The sequence below is a fragment of the Papio anubis genome, chromosome 4 (genome assembly GCF_008728515.1).
Source record: "Papio anubis isolate 15944 chromosome 4, Panubis1.0, whole genome shotgun sequence".
NCBI classification, from domain to species: Eukaryota; Metazoa; Chordata; class Mammalia; order Primates; family Cercopithecidae; genus Papio; species Papio anubis.
The window spans coordinates 86,797,212-86,812,418 of NC_044979.1; the positions used below are offsets into that span (position 1 = coordinate 86,797,212).

General features: G+C 43.7%; 1 pseudogene across 1 annotated transcript; it reads right to left on the reverse strand.

Annotated features, from left to right (window-relative positions):
- Nucleotides 1-472: 472 nt before the first annotated feature.
- Nucleotides 473-15,118, reverse strand: LOC101000926 (annotated as a pseudogene). The gene is made up of 2 exons (XR_002521271.2): nt 15,082-15,118; nt 473-3,511 (listed from the first exon to the last, which is right to left on the reverse strand). The product of XR_002521271.2 is annotated as an ataxin-2-like protein pseudogene (transcript).
- Between the last annotated feature and the right edge of the window lie 89 nt (nt 15,119-15,207).

Genomic DNA, 15,207 nt, shown 5'->3' on the forward strand with positions numbered 1-15,207 from the left:
TGAGGTTATAAATAACAGAAAATAAAACATCTTCTGTGTCCAGCAGGGGAGTAGATGAGAGGATGGGAGGGCAATACTGGGTGGGGACAGGCAGGGACAGAGCAGGAACCCCCCACCCCTGCTGGACACTGGCGCTGCCCTCTGTGAGGCCCCTCCCATTCAAGGTGCTTGGCAGGAATTCCCCAGCTCCCCTGGGGAAAGGGGGGATGGGGAACTGGGAGTGGTTCGAACTGCTGGGGGAAGAGGCATAGATCACTCTTCCCTCCACTCATGGAGGTCTCCGGTCTCGGCCAGGAAAGTCTTCAGTTCCTCAGGGGGTGGAAGAGGAGCTGCTGGGAGGGGTAAGATTGAACTCTGGTAAGTCAGGAGACAGTCGGGGTCAGTGAGAGCTTGGGGGTGCCCGATGTAGGGATAGGGTGAGGGTGTGGAAGCTGAGAATGCAGGCACCCCACTCTGGGGCACTGCACTTTGGGGGTGACCTCCTATGACTCTGGGGTGGGTGCAGCAGCATCACCTGGGGTGGATGGGGAGCCCCAGGGTGAGGGGGCGGGGCTGCAGTGATTCCAGTTTGGACATGAGCCTGGGGAACATGGGCCATGTTGGTGAAGCCGTGGGGCAGATGCTGGTGGTGGATGGCATACACAGTGGCTGGCTGGGGGAAGCTGCTCTGAGGGGACTGGGCAGAAGGTCCCAGAGGCAGAGAGGGCAGCATGCCGGCCAGGGCCCCTGGGTGGTACAGATTCTACTGTTGGGTGTCCACTGCCCAGGTGTGGAGCCACTCCTGCCTGATGCTGGACAGGACTGGGGGCTGCAGTCTGGTTCCAGGTAGGCATGGTAGCCGGCTGCAGCTGGTGGGCATGAAACTGTGTGGCATAGTGTGGGTAGGCCTGATGAACAGTGACATAAAGGGCTTGAGGGGTGGGCTGCTCCACAGAAGGGTACTGAGGGGTGGAGGATGACACAACGACCTGGGGATGTCTGCCCGACGTCAGCATGCGTGGGTTGCTTTGAAGCAAAGGGGCAGACACCGGCTGTGAGGCGTAGTGGGTCATGGGCTGCATCATGGCAGGTGGGCCTGGGAACTGCTGAGTGTTGTAGGAGATGTAGGAAGAATAGGGCGTGGCAGCCACCAGAGGCAGGCCAGCAGCCACCGAGGTAGGGCTGAGGCTGGCTGGTATTGGTCCCAGAGCTATGGGCACAGGGAGCATTTTGCTCTCCAGTACTTGCCCTGCTGCCCAGACATTGAATTGGATACGAACACATCTGAGATGCCTGCACAGCTGGTCTCATGTGGATCTGAGGTATGTAGGAGATGTACTGGGGGCTGTATAGCCCACTCTGGCCTGCTGTCAGCACTGGGATGGAGGGAGTTGAATGAGTCCGAGGCCCTGGAGAAGTTGGGGTACTGGTGGATTTATTCACAGACAGCAGAGACTTTGTGGGACTGAACTCCTTGGTATTGGGGTTCAACGTTGATTTCTTTACTTGTTCAGCAATAGGGCCCTCATCCTTGTCCTCTCCTTTGATGAGCCCAACTGGGGGGCTGCCGGTTTGGCTTGGGCAAGGTGGTGGGGGCTGTTCTGGGCCCTCAGTGCCTCCTGCTGGTGCCAGGGGTGGTTTGTCCTCCTTATCCCATATGGACTCTGTCTTGGAGGAGACGGGGGACCCCATGGGATCTGAAGTCAACAAACCATCAATCTCCTTCTCCTTTTCTTTGGCCTCCTCCTTTAAGATCCAGGGAGGAAAAGGACCCAGGCTGTTCTCAGGGGAACTATTGGGCTGAAGCTTAAACTGGACCCCAAACTTTCTGAGTTCTTCCAGTTGGAATAGTTTCTGTTCATTCTGAAGACCAGGGACTTTCCCAGCTATCTGAGCCAGCTACTGGGGCTCCAGGGTTCTCTCAGGTTCCTTGGTAGAGAGTTCTTTTACATCTGTGGGGGCCAGGGAGATCTTTGGAGAAACTGAGGAAATGGAGCCCATTCCAGGATCTGAGACTGATGAGGTCACAGGGATGGAGGCTGAAGATGTTGTCACTGCCAAGCCAATGGGAGGCTCAAGACAGGAAGCTGAGATTGGGGCAGGGGCAGCAGACTTGGGAGAACTCAGGGGATATATCCGGCCCACTGCAGGAGGAGGAACAGAAGTTTCTCCAGAAGGCCTATTATTGGGTGAAGACAGGGTCTTGGCACCTCTCAGAGGCCTCTGTGCCTTTGGGGACATGCAGGAAGGGCCTCCATTGATACCACCGGCCTCAGAACCTGGGCCAGGGTTGCTATTGTCCAGATGGTGAGGGCCACGAGGTGGCAAAGAGCTAAGGCCAGGCCGACCACACGGAGAGCTGCTGCATCAAACTCCTCCCTGGGGACCTTCCTGGACTCATTGAGGCAGAGGGATGATATACTTTATCTTCCTGGATGCCAACCTGGGGCTCTCCTGCCCTGAATACTGCCATTGGGCCGCCCTGTGCTTCTCCACTCCAGTGGCCCATCATCACTCTCCATGGCGATCCACAGGCGGTACTGAGGGCTTGATTCAATCTCTCATGCCAACTGTGCCAAACGCAGGTCTCGCTGCTGAAACTCTTCCGGGTTGTCCTTTTCTAAGGGCACTGTATAAGAAAAAAGACTGCTATCACAGGTGGTCTTCACACCGTAGTTCTCCTCGTTGAACTTGAACATTTCATTGGGGTCCCATCCATTGGACATGTCGGACTCAAGGTCGTAGTTGTCGCTGTTGCTGTCACCCCCCTCCCAGCGCTGAAGCACCTTCTCTTTGTGTTCCCCATTCCCTTCTAGTTCATGGCGATGGCTGAATGGGTGAACTTGTCTTTAGCAGCGTAGCTGAAGTCAGCATTTCAGAAGGGAACAAGCATGACATCACTTGGCTTAAACACCATGGTGTCTACAATATCCTGCCGACAAGGACCACCTGCTGGCTCAGATGCTTTCTGGTGTACAACATCCACTGCTAGTTCAAAATTTGAGCTCAGCCTCTTGAAGATACCCTCATAGATGGTGTCATTTTTCACCTTTACATCACAAGTGGAGCCCATAATAGCTGTAAGGAAATGCAGCATTCTGGAATTGTTGTACACGCCTTCAAACACAGGTGACTGTGGGGGTCCCTTTCCTGTGCTCTGTCCCCTGGCGCTGCCAGTGGCAGCGGCCCCCGCCTCTCCTGGTGCTGTTGCTGCGGAGGCAGCTGCGTCGCCAAGATGCTTTCGGCTTCCCAGCGGAGCCCGCTCCTGGCAGCCGAAGGCCCCAGGCAGGGGGAGGAGGCCGCAGGAGGCCCCGGTGGAGCTGCAGAGGAGGCATGGCCTGCTGCATGGGGGGCGGCTGCTGGGGCTTGGAGAGCTCTTATGGCGGCTGAGGCTTCAACATGATAGCAACGTCCGGAAGGGGAATTAAACGGAAGGGAGGGAGAGAGGGGGCCGAAGCTGGGGCCCGCGGGAGAGCATGGGAAGCCACTGGGATTGGGCAGCCAGGCCCGCCATTGGCAGGCAGGGGGAACCCTGAGGTGTCGGGGGTAGAGAGAGCCCCAGTGCTTAATTATATTTTGAAATGTTGATGCAGGATTTTTTTGCTCCTTAGTTCGGCTAAATCCAGGTTCTTGTCTCACAACCAGGAAAAATTAGGCATACAGACATGTTGAAAGGTGAGGAGGCCAGAATTTATTAAGTGAAAGGAAAGCTTTGAACAAAAAGAGGGGTCATGCACGCAGGTTTCCACCTCACAAACTGAATGCCAGACCACAACACGAGTTGAAAAGGTCAGGCTCCTCCCATGTGTTAGGCGTGAATTCCGGGTGGCTCCACCCCATTCTGCCAGTGCGTTTGGGCTTCCAGTCCTTTGTGGGCATGCCCAGGAAAGACCCTGTGCAGGTTCCCTTATCTGCACAAAAACATCTGGCATAAACACTTGTGGAGCAGAGATTCTCCAGGGACTCTTTCTTATCTGCATAGGCATTTGTCTGCCTCCAGTATCTATCAGTATTGCAGCTTGATGAATAGCTGCTTTTTTTTTCTTTTAGGCATGGCTCTCCTTGTAGAATATGTTCCATTCTTTTCTTCTTCTTCTTTTTCTTTTAATATTTTTATCTTCGTCTTTATTTTTTAATCTTTTCCCTTTTACAAGAGATGATCATTTGACAACCAAATGCTGGATTTGAATGGGAAATTTCCAAGGATTATCCTTGTTAGGACAGATTTCTCCTACATAGAACAGCTATTAGCAGTAGCCAAAAAATAAAAATAATAAATAAATAAAATAAAATAGGCCAGGAGACCAGCCTGAGCAACAACATGGGGAGGGTGAGCCCACTTCTTTAAAAAATAAAATCCGGGCAGGGTGGGTGGCCCAGGCTTCACACCCAGCCCAACTGAGTGAAGCCATGTCGTTGTCTGGGGTAAATACCTGGGGTTGGTTGTCTTACCAAGGAAAAACCCAGTAAGCACAAGAAGTGGGTTTAGGAGCAGAGGTTTAATAGGCAGAAGAAAGAGAAAGGAGAAGAGCTCTCTCTCTCTCTTGCGAGAGAGGAGCTTCCAAATGGGACTTCCAGCCCATGGCAGAATGCACCGGATTTTACAGACAGGCTTGATTTACATAGGGCCCACAGATTGGTTGGACCAGGTGTGACATTTACATAGTGCTTTGGGAAGCTGGCTAACCCACTCTAATCTTCTTCTTATGCAAATAGACTTTCCACTTGGCAGTGCCATATTATCTGCCCCCTACTGCACAAGTGATTGGAAAGGAAAAGGGGAAATGGAGCCAGCATTTTGAACATTCCTAGTCCCAGGTGGCCTTTTCCTATTGGCACAGCTGCCAGCATTCACCCCTGCAAGCTTCTAGCTTGCTTGTCTATGTCTGCAGCTCGATTTTATAGGCTGCTCTTTATTAGAAAATAAAATAATTTGGGGATGCTTTTCATTAAAAGGAAAACCTTATCAAGGACTTCCTTACTCTCACTATCAGTCTAAATAATTTCTTCTTAACTCCTATATCATCGGGAGGCTGGGGAGGCTGGGGCAGGAGGTCTGAGGATGTAGTGAGCTAGGATCATTCCCACTGCACTGCAGTTTGGGTGACAGAGTGAGACACTGTCTCAAAAAACAAACATTGGTTTGTATCATCCAAGATGCAAAAAGAAAGAAAGAGAGAGTAAGAGAGAGAGAGAGAGAAAGGAAGACCAACCAATAAAAAAGTTAAAATTCTCCAGTGATGCAGCTGTAAGAATGATTTTATACTTTTTACAGCAACATGGATGGAGCTGGAGGCCATTATACTCAGTGAACCAACTCCAAAGCAGAAAAGCAAATATTGCACGTTCTCACTTATAAGTGGGAGCGAAACAGTGGGTATGCATGATCATAAAGATGGAAATAATAGACACTCGGGGACTCCTGAAGGGAGGAGGGTGGGAGGAGGACAAGGGATGAAAAATTCCCTATGGGATACAATATTCGCTATGTAGGTATTAGGTACACTAGAAGCCCACTTCCCACAGAATGCAGTATGCTCATTTAACAAACAAGCACACGTTAAAAAAAAAAAAAAAAAAACAGACAAATTGCTGTCTATAGGCAGCAAATGCAAATCAAAGCCCTTTCAAAAAAGGGAAGTAGAATAAGAAAAAAGGCTTATTGATCCTCTTGTGATTGATCGAGACCATACATCTAGATTGATCTGTATTCTAGGACTATAAGAAATCTTCAGTGCACGGAATTAAATACAACAATGCTTTCTACAGCATTTAAAATCAGCAGAGATTAGGAGCACTTCACTCAATGGGGCTTGTACCACTAGAAAAGAAAGGCAGGTTTGTGAGATGGATCTGTCTCAAAATTTTCGTTTTCAATTCTTGTATTATTATTATGCATCTGGACTGGAACATGGACTGGAGAGAATCAACCCATCAAAAATATGACCAGGCCGGGCACGATGGCTCATGCCTGTAATCCCAGCAGTTTGGGAGACCAAGATGGGAGGATTGTTTGAGCCCAGGACTTGGAACCTGGGCAACAGAGTGAGATCCTGTCTCAAAAAAAAAATAAATAAATAAATAAATGAATAACAACAAACAATAACAATGAAATAACAATAATAACAATAAACAATTAAGTGGGAGTGAACAAAGGTCAAAGGTAATTAAGATCACAATTAATTGTACTTAAAGGAAGTTTCTTTTTACTTGTCTCTGTCTGTCTCTCTGTCTCTGTCTCTCTCTCTCTCTGAGACAGGGTCTCTCTCTGTCACCCATGCTGGAGGGCAATGGCATGATCACAGCTCATTGCAGTCTCGACCTCCCCGGCTCAAGCGATCCCTCTAGTCCCAGCTACTTGGGAGACTGAGATAGGAGGATCACCTGAGCCCAGGCAGGTCGAGGCTGCAGTGAACTATGGTAATGTATCTGCCCCCATTCATTTTCTACATGGTGCTGCTCTTTTTGAAATTCTTCTGTGGTTTAATATACATTCACAGGAACATTGCCTTTTAAATTTTCCCATCTTCTGTACCATGCTTCTATGTTGTTTGGAGTGCTCAGAATCTGTTCTGTATGCACTTATAGACAGACCACTAATTTGGCAGAAATGATATTGGTGATGGAACAGGAAAACTGTTGTGTAAGTGTTTTCCTGTCCTACTGTGCACATAATTATTTTCGAACCAGTCAGTAATTTTACTGGCTTCTCCAGGCAAATGCAGAGAAAGCTATTAAAAGCTCCTAGAATTTCACAGTTGGAAAGAATGCCAATGCAGACAAATTTCTAAACTCCAGTTTTTGTCATTGCTGTATTATGCGACCAATCCACTTATCTGATTTTTTTTTTTTTTTTTTGCCGAAAGCATTGGGCTGATTGGAAAACACACGCTTTATTGATAACACCTTGAAAGTCACTTTTAGAAGGCTTGCTCATACCTAATTCCAAATCTGTCATTATGGTTTGAGGATTTAGTTGGAATCCTTTTTGTGTTTTTTTTTTTTTGCAAACTCCACCAAATCTTCAAATAAACATTTGTAAAGTTGTTCACTTTTTGCAGTCATTAATACATAAATTAATGGATAGGCTCTGTAATTTTCAGATCCAATAGGGGCGTGAATAGTACCTAGCTGATTAAAAAACAGTGAGGACAGTTTTGAATATGCCATTTGCTAACTTACAGGTCACATTTGGCAGGCTTCCAAATTAACTGCCTGGGGAAAGTCTTGTGATTCATGTGAGTCCCTCAAATCTTATCATGAGTTCCTCAAACTGCTGATATACTGATTAATACATAACTTACTGACATTGACAAGGACACTGATTTGTTTCTGAATCATGAAGTTGTATTGATTGTCTTGCACTTAAAACATTTAAACCTGTATTGTAGCCAATGATGATAACCTCTATATTGTACCCTCCAAAGAAAAAGGACAAGTCCAATATGAGAAGTCCTTCTCCCTTCTCCTAAACTTCCTTATAAAAGCATTCCAACTTGTAACAGACTTTGGAACATGCCTAACTTTGTTGGTGTCTTCCCATGTCCATCCTCACATTCAGTTTCCAATAAATTTTTATCAAATTATTACTGCCTCAATAGCCTTAATTTCGGTCAACACATCCATGAGCCAAAGTGAAGCATCTGCTAGCTTTTCTATGTTATATTTTCAATAGAAAAAGTCTGTCTTCTTCAATAGTTAACTCCCTTACCAAGAATAGGTCACCACTTAATTTTTTGTAACGCTGGAGGAATCTCAAAACCAGCAAACATCTTTGGTTCAGAAGATCTCTGAACTTGAACTTTTTTTGTTCTCTGATGAAGGGCATATTTTTAAAAGGCAAGCATGGTGTTATGTGTGAAGGGGCAGGAGTAGTATAATAATATAATCATGGCAGGAGAGATTTCTTTTTCTTTCTTTTTTTTTTTTGAGATGGAGTCTTGCTCTATTGTCCAGGCTGGAGTGTAGTAGCCCAATGTCAGCTCACTGCAACCTCTGCCTCCCAGGTTCAAGTGATTCTCCTGCCTCAGGCTTCCAAGAAGCTGGGATTACAGGCATGCAGCCCCACACCTGGCTACTTTTTGTATTTTTAGTAGAGATAGAGTTTTACCATGTTGGCCAGGCTGGCCTCAAACCGCTAACCTCAAGTGATCTGTCGGCCTTGGCCTCCCAAAGTGCTGGGATTACAGGAGTGAGCCACCGCACCCGGCCTTTTATATTTTTTGCTTGCATTTTCATTTCTTTGATGACCTTTGAAAAACTAGAAATATTGAAGGTAGATCTTCCCCACCCAATCCACTAAGACTCAGACACTCATCTCTGGAAATACCCAGGCACACTGAAAACAATGTTTTACCAGATCTCCAGGCATTCCTTAATCCAGTTAAATTGACACTTATGGTTAAGTCCACAAGTCTACCCCTTGTCAGCTTGGCATCCATATGCATCTCCTTAAACCATATTTTATTTCCAAATAACGACAATAACAAGGTAATAGTTCTGTCTAATATGCTGCACTATCCTGTGTACAACTGTAAATGCACTAATTGTGATGGGGGGGTTCAATGTTAGGGATTTTTAACTTTAGGGATTTTGATCTTTAGAGGTAATAATGTTTGGGATTATGGCATTCGGGATTGTATCTTTGGGAATTATGGTTGGCACTGCTCTTACTGTCTCTCCTGGATCACTTATATTGGGAGAATCCAACTGCCATGTCATTATAACATTCAAGCAGCCCTCTGGAGTGGTCCATATTCTGAGGAACTGATGCCTTTTTCCAAAAGCCAGTACAGTGCAAGGCCTTCTGCCAATTTATACTGCAGACCCAGTTAAACTCGCAGATGACTACAGCCCTATCTGAAAGCTTCACTGTACCTTCAAGCCAAAGAAATCTGAAACCGGAACCACCCAGTTAAGCTGCTTCTGGATTTCTGGACTGCAGAAATCATATAAGATAATGCTTACCGTTGTTTCAAGCTGATACATTTAGGGATAATTCGTTCCACAGCAACAGATAACTAATACAATATCCCACTGTAATCCACGGTCCTTCAGTGGAGTCTCCAGCTAGCACTGAGAGGAGAGTCACAGTGCAGTTTCAAGGGTTCTTGAACAAGGCCATACCATCTGCAGCAGAGAACTATTGTTTAAATAGCACGTCCAGGCATGCTGCTGCATAGATTCTACTACTGACTGAGAGTCCGACCCTTGACCAAGTAGCTGTTTGACCAAAGCTACTCATCATGAACTGAGTACTATCAGGTCTACCAAGCAGTAACATTGGGTGGCAACAAGCCATTTCATGATGGAAATAGTATATTTGGCATCAGGTTTAAAGTGGCCCATAGTTGCATAAGAAGTATTAATTTTTAATCAGATTGAAGTAAGTTAAGGATGGGCTAATGTAATCTCTTGGTTAACCACTAAATGAATCATTTTCAAATGTGTAGCCTTTGACATTATATTCGTAATTCCACAATGACTGAAAATAAAACATTTACTCCAATTTAAAAATGTCTAAAACATTTTACTTAATCTGGTAAGAGGTAGAAATTATTTTTCTTTTTACAAAACTGTGTCACCTGCATGAAAAAAAAAAAGATGTGCTTTAGAATGCACTCCTTAATACTGGATATGTTATTCAACAATAAAGAGCTAATGAGTGGCCCTTCATTATTGTGAATGGGAAACATTGTATGAAATACCATTTCAGGAGAAACACAAAATAGAAGACATGATCTTTAAGTTACCTAAACCTCTGCCAAAATGGAATACATCATTATTGAGAGGGTATTTTAAATTAAGTTCTTTGCTTTAAACAAGAGACCGGATGGGTGGCTCACGCCTGTAATCTCAGCACTTTGGGAGACCAAGGCAGGTGCATTGCTTGAGCCCCGGAGTTTGAGACCAGCCTGGGTAACATGGCAAAACCCTGTCTCTGTCAAAAAAAAAAAAAAAATTTAAATCCGGGAATGGTGGCATGCACCTGTTGTTCCAACTACTTGGGAGACTGAGGTGGAAGGATTGCTTGAGCCTGGGAAGCAGAAGTTGCAGTGAGCTGAGATTGTGCCATTGCACTCCAGCCTGGGTGACAAAGCTAAACCTTTTCTCACAAAAAAAACCCGAAAAAACCAAAAAAAAACAAAAACCAAAAAAACCAGAGAAACAGAGAAAAGAAAAAACAAAAAAACAATAACAACAACATAACAAGATGACCATTCAAACTGTCTCAAGTGGAAGTATATTTATTTTAGGATCTAGTGGAATTTCTCATGACTGGGAAACAAACAATAATGATATGTAGATCTACAGAGGGTTTGGCTAAAAGCTGGGGCTTTGGAATCCAACAAATCTAGCTTAGCTGTTCCACTTACTAGATGTTTCTTGGAAAAGTTAGTTGACCTCTCAAGGTTTTGATATCCTTTTATTTAAAACAATAATAGTAGTTACCTCATAGAGTCTCAGAGATTAAGTTAGATAATGTATGTTAAGTGCTAGGTAGAGTGTCTTTCTTAAAGTAAGTGCTCCGTATATGTTAGTTATTACTATTATTCTTATCCCAAGGGCAGTTGTGCTCCTTATGGACTATACTTGGTGTTATGGACTGAATGTTTGTGTCCTCCCAAAATTCCTATGTTGAAATCTAATCCCCATTGTGATGGTATTTGGAGATGGAGCCTTTGGGAGGTAAGTAGGTCATGAAGGTAGAGCCCTCATGAATGGGATTAGTCCCCTAATAGAAGAGGCCAGAGAACCAGCTCACCCTACTTTTTCCACTTAAGTAATACAGTACTCTGTAGACCAGGAAGAGGATGCTCACCAAGAACTCAGTCCTGCTGGAAACCTGATCTCAGACTTCCAGCCTCCAAAACTGTGAGTAGTAAGTATCTGTAGTTTTAACCACCCAGTCTATGGTAATCTGTGACAGCAGCTTGAATTGCCTAAGACAAATGATCTATTAGTAGGCTTCTCCAGAGAAACAGAACCCATAGAATACACGCATATATAGAACTAGACATTCATTTTAAGAAATTGGCTTATGCCATTGGGGGGAGTGGCAAGTTCAAAGTTTGGAAGGAAGCCAGAGCTTCAGGTGTGAGTTGATGCTGCAATCTTGAGTTGGAAATACACAGGACAGGCTGGCAGACTGGCAGGCCTTTGTTGGGACTTTTTTTGATCTGTAGCTGTTGGTATTTCCATGTTTCCAGCTTCTTCAGCTCCAAGTCAGGGCTACATCAGGCAAGAAGAAAACCCAGAGAACTCAGCAGGTATTGCTACGCGGAACCCTGGGTCCAGGATCCCAAGCCAGTCTACCTCCTCTCCAACTTTCACAGTCTTCTTCTTGTTCGGGGTTTTTAGCTTTCCTTGGTGGGAAGAATAGTGAAAAGTATGTCTACTCCACCTTCCCAGGAGCAGAAGTATTCAGATTATGTTTTAAATGTAGCTGAATTTGTTTCCTTTTGTGGTTTCTGGGTTTAGTATATTTATGAGGGCCTCCTTCATGCTAAAGTCATACATAATTCTCTCATGGTTTCTCCTGGGATATATTTTTTTTCACATTAAAATCTTAACCATTTGGAATCATCAGATAAAGTGGTTTTGTGTGAGTACTTGAATTAGCTAGCTACATTGCTCTGAAATGGTCCATTACATAGCTACCTGCTTTATTCTATGCAAAGTATGATCACCATTTGCCTTTGGCTATTTATAAAACTAAGGCTTTAAAGGATATATACAACCAGCATTACCAACAAGGCTAGAGCTACCTTTGGGGGTAAACTCTGCTCATCTACTGAAATAATCATGAGAAGAAAATTTCTTTTTACTAAATTAAGATATTGTCTTTGTTCATAGAAATGATGCATTGATATTATCAAAGTTTACATAAACATGCCCTATTCCAATTTTAAATAAATACAAGTTTTTTTTTCTTCAAAATACACATTAGTAAATAGATGCAAAAACATTTCGTGTTGGTTTTCTTTCCAACAAAAATAACTTCAATCTGTCCACCAAAAGAGTCAAACTCTAAAATATTCAAAGAGATTTATTCTAAGCCAAATATGAGTGAACATGGCCTGTGACACAGCCCTCAGGAGGTCCTGAGACCATATGCCCAAGGTGGTTGGGGCACAGCTTGGTTTTATATATTTTAGAGAGGCATGAGACATCAATCAAATACATTTAAGAAATACATTGGCTTGGTTCAGAAAGGTGGGACAACTCAAAGCAGGGGACTTCTAGGTTATAGGTAAACTTAAACATTTTCTGGTTGACAATTGGTTGAGTTTGTCTAAAGACCTGGGATCCACAGAAGGGAATGTTCAGGTTAAAGATAAAGGATTGTGGAGACCAAGTTTTATTGTGCTGTGAAGAGGAATCTCTCAGATAGCAGACTTCAGAGAGAGAGACTAGGTTGTAAAATGTTTCTTATCAGACCTAAAGGGGTGCCTGGTTCTTAGCTGATTATCTCCTGGATCTGCAAAAAAAGAGAAGGAAAACAAAGGGGGAAGGGGATTCTCTATAGAATGTGGATCCTTTCCACAAAACACTTTGCAGGGCAATTTCAAGGCATGGCAAGGAAATATATTTTGCAGTGAAATATTTTTTCCTTGTCTCATAATGTTATGCCACAGTCAGATTGAAAAGCAAGTCACAATATACAGGGTCAAATAACACCCATCTGATGAGAATCCATGGTTTGTAGGGCATGACCCCCTAGACCCCATGGGTAGGAATATGGACAAGATAAATAATCAGAGGTTAGTTCTTAAATCTAATTTGAAATTTGAACTGCCATTGTTAATTTTCTAAGAGAATATAATCATAAAATTCAAGTTCTATGCCTTCAATTTTCTTTTACCTATATTTGCATGTATTTAACTTTTGAAATTTGCTTTTGTTTTCTAGTTGCCACAAGATGTTATTAATAAGGATTCTTTGGTTCTAAGTGACAGAAATCCAAATGGGAATGTATTTGCTTATGTAAGCGGACCTTGTAAACCCAAGTGTGGACTCTGTCAGAGTCCACTAGATTCGACAACTCAAATAGCGTTTCCTGTCTCTATCCCTGTCTCGCTGGTGTCCATTTAATAACTGCATTTTCAGGTGCCTTCACATGTCAGGGGTCATGGCTTCAGTTCTAGAGCCAAATGCTTGTACTTTACTACTCTCTAAAGGAGAGAACAAATAAAAAAATAATAAAAGCCTCCCTTCTTCAACTTCAGGAATGAAAAAAATCTCTGGGAATTGCTCTGATTGTCCTCATTGTGACCAAGGAGGCCAATCACTACTGGCAACAACCATAAAATCACCTAAATCGGAACAGTCAGTTTCCACTCAAGAAGGGCACTAATTTTCTTCAGAAGTGGGGGAGACAGGATCCTGAGAAGATGAAAACACTGTAAGAATATCCACTATAAGAATTTCTGGCTGGGTGCGGTGGCTCATACCTGTAATCCCAGCACTTTGGGAGGCCGAGGTGGGCGGATCGCCTGAGGTCAGGAGTATGAGACCAGCCTGGCCAACATGGGGAAACCCCTTCTCTACTAAAAAAATACATAAATTAGTCCCAGCTACTCAGGAGGCTGAAGCAGGAGAATCTCTTGAACCCAGGAGACAGAGGTTGCAGTGAGTTAAGATTGCACCACTGCACTCCAGCCTGGGGGACAGAGTGAGACTTTGTCTAAAAAAAAAAAAAAAAAAGAGAGAGAGAGAGACAGAGAATTTCTATGATGTTTTATACGCATTAACATTAAAACTCAAGTAAACTCATATATATGAAAGATGACCAAAAACAGTGATTTTTTTTTCAGGACCTTGTGAATATCCATTACTGTAAAATAACAGCTTGTCTTCAACCCTCTATGATCTTCTGGCTGCAGGGATACGACAGTGAGGTTAACATGTTAAGAATGTATAATGTACTAGTTAAAACTGCAGACCTCGCCAAGTACCAGCTCTACAATTTCGGATAAAGTAGGCAACCTCTTTAAAGTTCCTCATCTGTGCTACTGGATAAAGTCTAATTCACAGGGTCATTGTGAATATTAAACAAAATTATTTCAGGGATAGAGTAACTTTCACTGTCAGCTATTATTATCTACTGAATTAAAAAGCAGAATCCGATTTCTTAAACCAACTGGTCAATTCAATACTGTATTACATCAGCTCTAGGTACAAGAAGTATTGGAATAGTAAGAGTATTCAAAATCCTTTAGGTCCTATTTTTGTTCGAGAAGAGTTTTTGATAGCATATTGAAAACAATTCAACATGGGAAAAAAACAATCAAGATGACCGTGTGTTCTGTTGGTATAATGGAAAATGCTGTTTTAGATAATTTATGGTAATCAGAATCAACCCCATTTTCTGACCACCCCTTTCCTAACATACATCTAAGGAAATTTTTGATATTGAAATGGCTTATGCTTGAATTTCTCTTTGTCCAATGTTAAAGTTCCTATTTATGCCAGCTCTATCTGTTAGTTCTAATTCATTTAGTAATTCATGGCAATAAAGGAGAAAAGTACCTCTCTGTTGCCTCTGCTCTTTATTTGCCTAATTCTGTTACCAGGGTAGTCCAGGAGATAAAGCTGAAGAAGCTCATTATTTTCTCAAACAGCTTTTTTTTTTTTTTCCCTAGTCTCTTTAAGTAAGTCTGCTTAAAAGGACTCCATGTGGTCCAGGAGTTTCAGGATCCTTCCCCAGTGACTACAGGAAGATAAGGCCTGAGTGAAACTCAGCAAACCAGAAGCAGAGACTCCTTGCTACCTTTAGATCATTAGCATATCGTTATAATGCTAAGCTTCTCACCCAGAGGAGAATCGCTGCCTTTGCTGAACGTGGGGTGTATGGAGACACATTTATGATCTATGCTTGTGCATCTGGAGTTCCTCTCTGAATATGCTTACCTATCTTCCACCCAACATCTAACTCCTTGAAGTTCCCCAGCTTCCCACAGCTTGGGAGGTAGGTGTCTTTAGAGCAAGAGCTCTCTCCTTTTCCATTCCTGGCCAGGAATAAAACCTGCCTGCCTTTTTCCCCCAATTGTATGTTCTTTTTTTGCAGCTAATGCAGAGCAGGGAAATAACTCAGTTTACTGGGTGACAATTTCTTCTGCTTTTCCACAACCCTCATGGTATGCAAAGACAAGGGCCACGTCCTCTTGCCAGAGTCCTCCACAGTGTGTGACAGCGTGGGTTGAAGAAAAGGAGAATTGATGGTAA